Raw genomic sequence first — 15,000 nt, forward strand, 5'->3', positions numbered from 1 at the left:
AGTAATAACCAGAAGACCTCTAAACTCTACTTAACTGCAGTTTTTGTCTACGCTTTTTACTATAAGCCTTGAATCCAGGTGGGGTACAAAAAACAAATAAATAAATTTAAAAAAAGTTCTATGGAGAAATTCGAATCTGTGAATATGAGTTTAACGGGAGGATACCTTAAGCATATATTATACAAAGAAGGTTAAATGCAAGAGGCAAAATGCAGCAACATTTCCGTGCGATTCTAAAAAATCTACAGAAATATGAACCAATAAAATAAAATTCTTTTCACTTAGGATCCAACCATGGGGTTGATTTACTCTGATTCGTAGAACACGAGTCCCGTTTTTGTGATATAAATACTTCTCTGAAAAATTCCTTCACATCCAAATGGAACTTTAGTCGTTCTTAAAATAAATGACCCAGCTCTTACATTCAGCTAGTATTCCTTTGAACTCTGACCTGAGATCGCCGCCCTCTCCGTGTCTATCAATAATATGACTTCGGGCGTTCTTTTCGGGGTGCCAGATAATTACGTAGTAATAAATTAATCAGTTGGGAGTTTCTTTACAGAAAGCAGCCCCTGCTCTCTTCTCCTCGTTGGTTATATACCTGTTACTGATCTTGTGGGTCAGTCTTTTTGCATCGCGCACTTTGATAGTGAATACTCTGCCTTCTTCTGTATTCCCTGAGTATGGTGGTTTGTCACCACTCAAGATTATTTGTTTCCAATGTTCTTTTTTATGCTATACAGAAAATCAACACATATTTCATTTCCAATAATTAGCGACTTATTTCAAACCAACACCACTGATTTTCAAATATGCACCTGGTAAGAGGAGGCTTACAGCCTAAAGGATCCTTCAGATAACCCCCGGAGGGATGTAGGACACTGAGTGCACCTTAGGTGCAGCACTGTAAGCAATACTAAAGGGTCTTTGCAGCGTCCCTTCTGCCTTAGCTGTACCCACTTTTTGGCCTTATACTTTACCTCCATTCACTCCTCCTTTCTTCATTCTTACTACCCAATCTCTATATGTTACTTCATATCGATCCTTATACATCTTTTCCTTTATTTTCGAGAACTCTTTTCATGCTGTTCAACCACTCTAACTGCCTCCTTTCACTGTCTTTAGCGCTGGATGGCCGAAATGCCCCAATGCCTCGCTTAGCCTAAATTTCATAATATTTTATAAAACTTCTTGAGTAACATTCAGTATTACAACAACAACTCCAAATAAAGTTTTTCGACGACATTTTTCCATGACGCAGTGTCATCGAAGGCTTACCTGCAGTAAAAATACGAAAACCTTAAGTTAAGTATTGTATATGATATATATATATATATATATATATATATATATAATATATATATATATATATATTGCATATGAGTCTAAAATCATATGGAAATCAGTCGTAGTTTTACTGTATATATGAAACCTTTTACGTCTGCCGGCGACAAAATACAGATACCATATAAGCATACTATGGTGAGTCTTCGGCACTATAGTTGTATATACAAGCGCTCTCCTTCCGATTGAACCTCAATCTATCTTGGGCGATTATTCACTTCCCTTTCATTCTGCCAGTTACAGCTACATTACAATTCAGCTCGAGCGTTTGTGTGATTTAACTCTCTCTCTCTCTCTCTCTCTCTCTCTCTCTCTCTCTCTCTCTCTCTCTCTAAGTCTATGCCTATAAATATCCTATCATTACTTCTTTGAATATACGTACTTTCATACGAGTTATCATATCTCTCTCTCTCTCTCTCTCTCTCTCTCTCTCTCTTCTTTTATATATTGAATTATCTTATCATCATTTCCTTGAATTAACTTTCATACAAGTGTTACACGCCATATGACCTTCCCTTATCAAATTTGATAACTACGGTGAACTGCGTCAACAGTAGGAGATGTCGCCATATTCCTTATACTCGAATTTCTCAATACCTTCATTACCTTATTTGGTAACAGCGGTTTTGGACGGTAGAGTACATCCGTCACACTACGACACTTCTCACTGTCTTTGCGACACCTCGCTTAGTCGCCTGCGCTTGTTACCTGTACTAATAAACATCGTCACGTCACGTAACACACCTGAAGAATCTAGTTAAGTGAGTTCTGAATCTGACCTTCATTGTACCTTTACTGGCAAAAACAACAAAAGGTCAAACTCGAGTGTTTTTGATGTTTGTATGGCAGCTACAGAGGGCAAAACGAGTTTTAAATCTGGGTGGGAGTTTCTCTCTCTCTCTCTCTCTCTCTCTCTCTCTCTCTCTCTCTGCTGTTGTCAGGGAAAATGTACGTCGTAAGATCATCTTATCCTATATCACGTTTTCTAAGAATACTGTAATTTTTCCGCTATGTTCTACACAAGTTCTACAAAGCACAATTTTCTTTATTTACTACAGTGGTGAAAAAAATCTACAAAATTATTTACTCTTACCAGAAACAGTCACCATTAAAAACGAGAAAATCTTAATATAAATGTGTAATACACTAAGTAAAAAGAAAAAAAAACACCGACTGCTACTACCGTTCAGGCTTTCTAAAATCATTATCGATATAATGAAAACAACAAGATTTCATAGTGATAACAGTTTTACAATGAGACGTGGACGCACTGACATGTATGACATACAAATTCACTAGAGGTCATTCATAATTATACTTGTAAAGATTAGGCATGAGCTCAAATGGATTATTATCGTTGGTAATTCATTTATATTCTGATGTCATACGGTTCACGTCACTCTAGTGTTGAAATCTGGTGTGAAAATTACACCTTTATCTATTTATCATCTGGTTCCCTGACTGGGAAAACTGTTATTGAAATGGAAAGCAGCATACATACATACATACATGCATACATACATACATACATCCATACATAAAAAACATGAATATGTATATATTATATATATATATGTGTGTGTGTATGTGTGTGTGTGTGTGTGTGTGTGTGTGTGTGTGTGTTTGCATACGTTTAAAAAATCACAGTAGTAGCAAGTGACTTCATGATATAAGCGAATATCACATGGAAAATACTAGATAGAAACTCGTACCAAGCGCCTTCGCCTTTTAATGAGACATTTCTCATCAAAGGACGAAAGCTCTCGGTACGAGTTTCTGCCTATTATTTTTCTTGTTTGCGGGTATATATATATATATATATATATATATATATATATATATATATATATATATATATATATATATATATATATATATAATGTCTGCAGTTAGTGGCAGCTACAAACGCCAGAAAAGGAAAGCAATTAACCCCCATGTGAAATTAGGGCAAGACTGGAGGAGTCAAACAAAAACGCCCTTTCATTCAACCCATTACTGAACTAATCTCTTCCAATGAGACGAACTGCATAATCTCGAATTTCGTGATCTCTAACAATCTCGATTTTCTCAAACGGAAGTCAGTCAGTTTCTTGGGAAATGAAGAAAGGGGTTTAACCTTTTAGTTCGTTTAAACAATTACGCGTTATTATGCAGGTATTATTACTAATTACCCTTTATTCTGCCGGATTTCTGGAGATTTCTGATACTTTTTAATACCGAACACCAAGGAACTGACGAAACAATAATATGAATGCAGAGAAGGTACCTTTCTCTTGCGGCTGGCTAATTATTGATTGCTTTACAAGCAAGGACACACAAATTAACAAATTAAAATCAGTTGTGTCAATGATCTGTAAATCGATTTTAATGAATAATTATTCTTACAAGGCTAACTATTTTGCTGAGAAAGGAGTTTATGATCTATTCCCTCCACAAGAACGCAAAAGTGTGAAGGTGAACGAATCACGCTCAACTGAGAGAGCAGAATGTCGAAAAATCTCAAATTGCTCGAATCTTCCCATTACTTTTATTCCAGCCAAGGCCGACGGAAGAGGCAGCCCAATGTCTTATCTTATTCCGGGTTGTGTTATCAATGAAATGAAGAAATGAAAACAAGTGAATCTTAACCACAAAAGAATGTTGACTATATGTCCCGCATCTTCTTAAATTGACCGATTGACTGATTTATTGAAATTAGGCTGCTAATTATATATATATATATAATATATATATATATATATATATATATAATATCTGCATTTAGTGGGCAGCTACAAACTACAAACGCCAGAAAAGGAAAGCAATTCAGGGGGTGCAGTGAATAGAGAGAGTTGGATCTCAGGGTCCGGGTTCGATTCCCCGCGAAATCAGAGGAATTTGTTCCTGATGATAGAAATTCATTTTTCGATGTGGTTCGGATCCCACAATAAGTTGTAGGTCCCATTGTTAAGTAACCAATTGGTTCCTGGCCACGTAAAAATATCTAATCCGAACCTAGGAGAGCTGTTAATCAGCTCAGTGATCTGGTGAAACTAATCATATACTTTTTTTGGAGGTGTTGGGCAACATGATAAAGATATCCAGTCAAAAGATGAGTTGAATTAAAAGGCCCTTCAGGTGGAACTTAGACAAAAAAAAAAAAAAAAAAAAAAAAAAAAAGAAACTCAACAGTTTCACTAAGAGGTAACAGTTCAAGAGGTCAGACATGTAAACTGAAGAAATTAATCGGAAATAGAGGTGTATATAGTGAAAGGCTAAAGAATGGATGCAGCTACGAGACGAAGGGACGCTGCAAACACCCTTAACCAATGCCTACAGTGCACCACGTGAGGTGCACTAACGGCATAACCGCCTATGGGGCCCTTGAAAGATGGCATATTGCAGGAATCAGCAACATCAGAGTCAACAGAAGTAGACCAAAAATTCCAAAGCCAGGCCGAGTTGGGAATGAAAGAATCACGAAACCCAAGCACTGGGACCTATGAGGCCATTCAGCGCTGTGACGGAAATTGACAGTAAGAAGGTTTGAAAGGTGTAACAGAAGGAAACCTGGCAGCTGCATTATGAATCAACTGTTAGGAGAGGATGGAAAATAAGAGGTGGAAGAAGGAGAATACTAATGGAAGTACAGTAAGAGGAATGAAAGGGATTGCAGCTCAGGGCCGATGGGACGCTGCAAAGAACCTTTAATAACGCCTACAGTGCAACGCATGAAGTGCGCTGACGGCGCACTACCTCCCTACGGAGGTAATGTATTGAGGAAGTGTTGCTAAATGACTGTACAGTTTGAGTTGGCAGTGACTGATGATCCAATTACACCGGGGGTCACAGCTACCAACCGGAGATGAAAGTGGGCCTCCTTTTGCCCTGCCGGAGTCATCCAGCAAAAAAAAAAAAAAAAAAAAAAAAAAAAAAAAAAAAAAAAAAAAAAACAAGTAAACAGGAAACAGGATCTAAAGTTCAGTTATCGAAATCCGTAAATAAGAGAGGAATTACATGCGATGGAAACTACTTTGGGATCAAGTATGCTAACCGCTTAGATTCATCAAAGAGGATTTTAAATAAGAAGTATGCAAAAAAAAGTCCGAAAAACAAGGAAACAAAAGAATAAGTATCAACTAGAGGGAAAAAATAAAAAGAAATTAAGCGAAAACCCGGAATAAAATAATATATTAAAGTGAAAAGTGAGCCAAAGAAATGTTCAAATATTTAAGCACTTTCTACTAGTAAACAAATAAGAATAAATCGCGGAGAGGCATCATTGAGAACCAAAAAATTACAAAAGACAGTTTCAAAAAACACATCGATGTGAGCCAAATATCTAAAACCATATTAACAAAACCAAATAAATTCATGAAGAGTGTACAAACCTATCGATATGTGCTAGAAAACATCTGAGCATAAAACAATTTCTCTATATCAGTTATCTAAAGGGTAATATCAAATTTTGATAAAATAGAAGAGTGACCAAAGTAACTCTACGGGTTGTCATCGGCATCATTGGAATTTAACTACTTAAGTTATGAAAGTAGTAAATTGGGTAAATGGATCATTAAGATGGTATCTTAACATTTACATATACTATAACAACCCGTAAGAAGTTCATTCTAATCCAAACTCAAATACACATAACATCGAAAAAAAAACCTTAATACTTCTTGCACCGAAATACTAAATGACGTCACATTCATTCCATAATAAACGCATTCCATTACTGATTATCATTCTCGCTAATAAATGCCCTTTAAATTACATTGCAATCCGGATAATATACCAATGATTAGATTTCATTAACTCAAGTTTACACTTCGCGTGGCAAGACGCTGCCATTTCCTGCTTGTGCAATGAAAGTCGCCAGTTCGCTCGCCAGGTTGCAACTGAACGCATCCAGTCAACTCTGTTGGAAACAAAACGAATCATCACTAAGTGGAATACTTCTAGAATATAAATGTCATTATTATTACTATTATTATTGGGCTTTTTTTTTTTACTGCTCAATGTTAAATTAGAATTACTACCATTATACCAAATGGCATTTAGCCTGTACAGAAAGATATTAGAGAAAAATATGCAAATGTATATGTCCATATGTAAACATGCATATATAATATATATATATATATATATATATATAATATATATATATATATATATATATATACTTTTAAAAATATACAAATACATGACCACCCACCCAACCCACACCCCATCCACCCACCCCACACACACACACACACCCACACACACACACACACATATATATATATATATATATATATATATTATATATATGTGTGTGTGTTGTGTGTGTGTGTGTATGTGTGTGTGTGCATGTATGTATATATGTGTGCAAAGAAACACACTACTCAAGGAATACGGAAAACACACTGAAGACTGATAACATACAACTGCTTAGAAGAACTGAATCATTGCCACCACCGCATACCGTGACAGCGGATAGCAAACATGACCATAATCAGTACTTTCGCCGACATTCCGAATTTTCCCAGACGGAAGCCACTATTACGCTCTCCATTATGCCACAAAACGACCAATACGACCTTTGCAAGAGCGAAAGCAGCCGCCTTATTAATGCACACACATCTCTCTCTCTCTCTCTCTCTCTCTCTCTCTCTCTCTCTCTCTCTCTCTCTCTCTCACACACACACACACACACACACACCAAGTGAAAAACACGACAGCCATCACCAAGAATCCAAAAGCACGTCGCATGTAGCAGGTCATCTCTTGCAAATGAGATTATGGGTTTCAACGGGTTTCGAACACGAATGGGGAAGCGTTTTTGTGGTAACCCAGATATATCCTAAATAAAAAGGTTAAGAATAGGGGGAAAAAAACTTGACAATATTAAAACAAATGATAACAATAAAAGGGGACTTAATTTTATTTAGGCGCACATAAAATCAATACACACACATATATATATGTATATATATACATGTACATATCTATATAAACTTTATGCTAAATCTATACCTTCTGTGAAAAGTAAGATCACAGTAAAAGCAATGTCAGCTAAAGTAACCAAGCCATAAAAAGTGCATATTCTTAATCTTTATCTGAGCAACAAGATTACACAACTTGTCAAAGTCATGTATTAAGACAGCTGAGAGAGAGGAGAGAGAGAGAGAGAGAGAGAGAGAGGGGGGGGGGGGGGGGGGTACAAGGCGTGATCTGACCTCCAGCTTACTCGGTACATATGCAAGATTTCCCCCTTTGGCATAAGTTGTAAACATTATATTCCCTCTTTTATCGTAAATTAAAACATGCTCTAAAATCTACGGTCAAATAGATCCTTGTTTCACCAAAGGAAATTAAAATAGATAAGGTAATATGCACATTATTTATTTCTTACATTTTCATTCTAATAAATAAATATCCTATCCTAAAATTCCTGTATATTTAACTCAACGCGAAACACTTTTTTCAGACCTTTTAGGGCTCTTCCACCGACCTTTCCTACCGCCCCAACAACAAAAACAACAACAAAGTATTTTTTTAAGGCTTACTCCCGATTAAATGAAAATAAAGCCGTAAAATAAAAAATAAGCGACAAAATTCCAAGTAGAACCCACACGAACCATTAATCAGAATTTCTTTTAGCTGAAGTTCCATTAACAAGATAAAAACTATATTAAAAAACAAAGGACAAAACATTCAACTTCATTATACTTCCTACCCCTCCGTGCATTCGTATGCAAATGCGCATTAACACACGTGAATACAAACATATGTATGAAAGGTTATTTTTACACCAACTCAATGCATTTTTTTTCAAAATAAATTTATATCTGTATTTACGTACATAAGATAAACGGTTGGGTTACGTTTATGTAAATGTGTGTGATATGTAGCATATTATAAATTAATACATACATACATACATACATACATACATACATACATACATACATACATACATATGTATATATATATATGCATACATTTACCACCTATGTATATATATACGTATGTAATGTATATATACACATATATATGTAATATGCATGAGTATTTCATTAACAAAATCTCACGAAATAATCTACGTTACAAGTAAATAAAACAATATCAATCTAAATCAACCTACAGCAATGGTCGTTACCTCTCATAAGAAAAAACCAAATATATCAAATACACTTTATGTCAACCCAACCACTACTTCGTCTTAAAAGGACAGAAATCAACTACCCACAAGAGAGAATCTCTTAATGCAAAAACATTATCACCGCGTGGTAATGAACTCGAAGGGAATACGAAAGAAAAGGTTCATTTTTATAAATGCCGAGAGAGGAAATGTCAGGTCTCTATGAACTTAGACAATTCAAGAATGTTGTATTAAAGGCACAATGGTAATTGCTGGTGGTATCTGATGTCTTAAAAACAAAGAATTCATGCTGATTATGTTGTGTATGAAGTCTCTATGAAGTTTGGGGGAAAAAGCTGCACATTTTCATTATATTAATGATAATGGCTTTGAAGGCAAGGATTTTTCTTTATTACTTTGTATAAAATTTAGGCTGTCTTTACGTTGCATGAAACCAGTGGTTATTCAGCAACGGGACCAACGGCTTTACGTGACTTCCGAACCACGTCGAGAGTGAACTTCTATCGCCAGAAATACACATCTCTAACCCCTCAGTGGAATGCCCGAGTATCGAACTCGCGGCCACCGAGGTGGCAGGGCGAGACCATACCGATCACGCCACTGAGGCGCTCTTTTAATGCTGTCATGCCCATTACTGAGGTCCTTTCGGCAAATCATCGCTAAAGACATTGAAAAGAGAGAAATGGATTGTTTGGACAGCAAGATTAAGATATCCAGCCAAGATCTATAATGACCTATAGGTGTTCATTTGATAGAAGTAACTGAAGATAATAGGAAATACCCAAAGAAACAATCAGTTATTAAAAAAAATACATAAACTAATAAATAAATAGACAAAAAAAAACAAAGGCACAAAAAAATTAACAAATTACGAGCTTCTTAACAATAAAGTTTATATCAAGAGGAAAAACAATTGATAATGAAACAGATCCGGAAATAAGTGAATGCAAAGAAACATCGCAGCAAGCATAAAAATTAAAAGAAAAGAAAAAAATAATAATATTAAATAGGAAACTAAAAAAAAGAAAAACACAAAACAAATAAATAGAAAACTAACAGGAAACGGGAGTCCTGTTATACGTCTTGCCACCTTCCTTCCCCCTCCTTGTAACATACCTCACCTCCCCCCCTCCCCCCCCTGGGGCAACCACTAAACATACACTTGCATATCTGTCTCATTTCCTCATAGCGGAAGTCAAAATCGTCCCGTCGAGTGTGAAAGATATCCGTCGATCCCTCAGCCATGAGAGAGAGAGAGAGAGAGAGAGAGAGGAGAGAGAGAGAGAGAGAGAGAATATTTTTGAGTTATTTTGTCTTTTATGGAATTTGGACTGCCAAGTCAGGCACTAGGACACTGTCAGCCATTCAGTGCTAAAACAGTGAAAAGTGGGAGATGGAGTGGTTGGACAGCAAGATCGAAAGCTCCAGAAAATATAGGAAATAAAGCCCAAGGATCTGACAGTGGAACATACATATCGGAAGACATACGAGATAGGAAATCCGAGTATTAAAGTTACCCTATATATATCTAAGAGGTTAAATATATATATTATATATATATTATATTAGATATATAATATATATATATAATATATATATATATATGTATATACATACATATGTATATATATATATATATATATATATATATAGATATATATATATATATATATATATATATATATATATATATATATATATATATACACACATATATATATATATATAATATACATATATATATATATATATATGTATATATATATATATATATATATATATATATATTATATATATATATTTAACTTCTTAGAGGTATAGAGGTGAACTTTAATACTCGTATTTTCTTATCTCGTATATATACATATATATATATATATATATATATATATATATATATGTATGTGTGTGTGTGTGTGTGTGTATGTATCATATATATATATATATATATATATAATATATTAATGAAACGAATATAAATAATACTGATTTATAAATTATTTCACGAAGAAACACCAAATAATAAAACCAATTAATGGACACCATTTCAACTGTTCAGTGCTACGGAAATAAAACAATGTAGAAATAACAAATGGAAAACAAATTAAACTCCCGTTGGAAGAAAAAAACAGCATGGGACAAGTAATCCTCTGACCTTTGACCTTAAGAATAAAAACGGAACCCTTTTAGATGGTATAAATGGCCTTTTTTGTGTGTGAAGCACTATGATATGACCAATCAATAAAACAGGTAGCAAAGTAACAAGTGGGTTTGTACCCAAATTTCCTCTCTCTCTCTCTCTCTCTGCTCTCTCTCTCTCTCTCTCTCTCTCGTAAGTAGCCATCTTGCTTGGTGAGTCGTACCCTAACCCGCGTGAAGTCAGATTAATCAACAGATATCACAAGTTTAACATACGACTAGAATTTGAGAAATATCTAGAAGTGTTCGTGAACTATCGGTGATAAGATTATGTGTGAAAATAGTAGGATAAAGCGTCTTCTAAGTTAGTTTATCAAGTGTAATACTATAAATCAGAACAAGATGGCAGTAAGTTCCAACTGCGGGAAGAGGTGGCGTAATTTGGCGTGTCTAGCAGATTCGCAATACGATGAGGTAGCAGGAAGGGAACTGGCATTTCTCATCTATGAAATCAGCAACAGTCCTAACCAAAAAGATACAAAAGCATTCATAGATATATTAGAGGGTATAAACCTTCAAACTGGAAAAAATCCTAAGAAAACCTCTTGAAAATAATTGAAGAAGTTCCAAAATAAAATCCAAGTGGTCAAGAGACTCATAAAGAAAATATACATAAACCAAACATATTCGACAAAGAAAATGAATAAGGTGAATCTTGTGAATATCCTAATTGATGCATTAGAAAAGAATGCCAAAAAGCATGCAAAACTGTGTAAGGTTTGGTATAGCATAGTCAATCCACAAAAACCTAATCAGAAAATGTGCTGCATGCAACATTCCGACCCATCCACAGTGTGCTGAGGTAATACAAGATTTGAGAAAAGATACAAGAATTTTTTGTTCAACATGTCTATCATGGATAGACAATGATATTAAATCAAGATTGAATGTACAAATAGTTTGAGGATGAAGAAGAAGAGGAAGAGGAAGAAGAAGAAGAAAAAGAAGAAGAGGAAAAACGGAAGAGAAGTAACAAAAATGAAATGACAGAAAAAAATAAGGAGGAAAACAAAGAACAGATAAAAGTATGATGCAGAGATACTCATTGATAACTACATATGATGGCAATAAAGCAGCATACCCTACGAAGAATAAATTAACGATTATGACAACAGAAAGCAAATCCCGAAGAGGCTCTACCCGATCTAGACAATGACGGGAAAGAGGAAAAAATAGACAAGAAAGACAAAATCTGCAACCTTTTGAAAAGATGGGAATTGCAGATTTGGAGAAAGATGTTACTACAAACATCCTAAGATATGTCAAACTATGAAATATATGGTAAATGTGCATACTTAGATGGATATGGGGATGATTGCAGAGATCTGCATCCAAAAATATGTAAAAACCTAAAAGAAGGAAAAGGATGTAAGTTCGACAAAAAATGCAAAATATAGCACCCTGTAGCCATGAATCATAATCAAATAAATAACCAACCAAGTAATAAAATCCAAAATAAGAAAGAAACAAATAAAGAGAGAAATCAAGAATATCAGGTAAAAAGAGAAAAGCAAACCACCATGAGATATGCAGAGGTGGTCAGCAAAAAAATTTCAAAGCATCAGATCCGAAATTTTACTCACTAAGAGATAATAACTGTATTTATTATGAAGAGAGGTATATGCAGACAAAGAACGAGGGATATTGCAGAAGAAACGGAGGAGAAAAATTGCAAATTCAGACACAAAATGGAATAATTATGATGAAGGAAGATCAAATATTGTGGAAAAGTTAGTTGATTTTTTTAATGTCAGAATTTCTGGAAATGAAAAAAAAAAAAGAACAAACATACCAGAACAGGAAAGAGACATGGGAAAATCCTTATTACTACCAGTATTAAATGAAGGAGAAAACACGCAAACCATCATAGTGATGAATGCGCAGGGTTTAGTTACGAGTAACTCAAAAAGAAAAATAGAGTACTTAGAAGAACTAACCCAAAATGAAAAAGGAAAAATACGATCAATGAAGAATATAAGTTGAAACCTGGTATTCCCAAGGAGAACTGGGGAATGATGATCAAATAAAAGGGTTCCAAACTTAGAGATCAGAATAGAAAAAAATAGGAATCAAGGGGGAACCGCAATATATGGGAAAGACAAAAAACAAGGAAAAATATATGAGAAATTATAGTAACTCAGAATGTGAACTAATAGCGGGTAGAATTTGAATCTGAAAAATTGATGAACATGTAATATATAGACCTCCTAATACTAAAGAGTTTGACTTAATAATTGAAAATTGGATGATATATGTAGAAATCCACAAGGACTGGACTATTCTCCTATCTGGTGACTTCAACTTTCCTTTCGTAGAATGGAAAGAACGAATAGGAGATTGTGGTTGTTATTTTATACATATAAAAAAGAGAGTAATAGTAGTGCAGAAGATAAGAGGCCAATTTTTTGAAAAGCTATTAGATATGCTACTAGAATACAACATTCAACAAATAAATCACCTGCCACAAGAAAGGAAATACTTTAGACCTAGTATTTGTGACGAGATGAATTATGTTAAAGAAATAATAGTTTATAATGCAATATTTCAGACCATAATGTCATAGAATTAACAGTTCATTCCAAAGCAAGTGAAAATAGAGATAAGGCAAGAAATAGAAAAAGTGGAAGGATATGGAAAATACAACTTCTACAGTAAAAATATCAAAATGGTCAGAAATTAATGAAGAATTAAACAAAGATTGGGATAACATTTTCGTAAGTGATGACATAAGGGTAAAATACGGAGATATTATATAAACTATTGGAGAAAATAGTGGAAAATATATACCGAAGAAGAAAAAACAGTAAACATCATTCATGCATACCAAGAGACAGAAGGATCTTGTTCCAGAAAATCAGAAAGTGGAAAAAAGGTCTTGCAAAAGAAAAAAAATGCATGGAAAGTTATAGAACTAAAAAGTAAGATAGAAAATGCAGAACAAAAGATTATACAATCAAAAGAAAATGAAAAACGGGACTTGGAAGAAAAAACCCTATTAAATATCAAGCAAAACCCAAGCTATTATACTCTATGCGAAGAATGAATGAACAGATAGAAATAGGCCCTCTGAGAATTGAAAGGGAGATTCACGAATGAAAAAAGGAAATTTGCAAACATACTGGCCAGACGAATATAAGAGAGAATTCACCCCTAGAATAGATAATGAGATAATGATATAGAAAGTAAGGGATGAAAATAGTGAATATTTAGCTGACATAGATATTAATGAAGCTGATATTGTGCAGGCTATTAATGAAATTAAAAATGGAGCTGCTGCAGGGCCTGATGGAATTCCTGCTATTTTGTTAAAGAAAGTAGTTCATTCTCTATCGCAAAGCCACTTGCAATATTATTAAGACAAAGTGTAGATACAGGCAAGATTTATGATGAGCACAAATTAGCATATATTACCCCTACTTTCAAAAGTGGATCAAGACTAGAGGCAAGTAATTATAGGCCTGTGAGTCTAACATCACATATTATGAAAGTGTATGAAAGGGTAATGAAGACAAAAATATTATGAAACCATTTAAAAAACTAAAAAATTTTTTAATTGTTTAGAAGGACAACATTGGTTTTCGGTACCCGGACCAAAAAGTACACAAACCCAACTGTTAGTCCACCGTGAGAACATATTCAAAAATATGAAAAGCGGAAATGAAACAGATGTGGTTTATTTAGACTTTGCAAAAGCTTTTGATAAAGTAGACCATAATATATTAGCGAAGAAAATTAGAAACACACAATATCGTGGATAAAAGTAGGAAAGATGGTTAAAAGAATTTTTACACAACAGAAAACAGATAGTTATTGCAAACGACGAGAAATCGGATGAAGTCAAGGTAATATCCGGTGTGCCGCAAGGTACGGTGTTAGCTGCAATACTGTTTGTTATTATGATTGAAGACATAGACAATAATGTGAAGGATTCGGTAGTGGAGTAGTTTCGCAGATGACACAAGAAAAATAAGTAGAAAATTACTTGTGATGAAGATAGGAACGCTCTACAAAGAGACCTTAACAAAGTATATGATTGGGCAGAGGTAAATAGGATGGTATTTAACTCTGATAAATTTGAATCAATAACTAAATTATGGAGCCCAACCGAGAAAGAAAGCTATATGCATATAAGGGACCTAATAAATGAGACCATCACACAAATAAGGAAGCAGTTAAAGACCTTGGTGTGATGATGAATAGGACATGTTATGCAATGATCAAATAGCAACTCTGTTGGCAAAATGTAAAGCAAAAATGGGAATGTTTGTTACGGCACTTCAAAACAAGAAAAGCTGAACACATGATTATGCTTTATAAAACATATGTTCGTA

At 34.4% G+C, this 15,000-nt stretch overlaps 1 protein-coding gene across 3 annotated transcripts in view; it reads left to right on the top strand.

Moving 5' to 3' along the window:
• LOC135197947 (uncharacterized) overlaps positions 1–15,000 on the top strand; it is a 189,025-nt gene that overhangs the window by 108,665 nt on the left and 65,360 nt on the right. The window lies entirely within an intron of this gene.

The sequence above is a fragment of the Macrobrachium nipponense genome, chromosome 21 (genome assembly GCF_015104395.2).
Source record: "Macrobrachium nipponense isolate FS-2020 chromosome 21, ASM1510439v2, whole genome shotgun sequence".
Classification (NCBI taxonomy): domain Eukaryota; kingdom Metazoa; phylum Arthropoda; class Malacostraca; order Decapoda; family Palaemonidae; genus Macrobrachium; species Macrobrachium nipponense.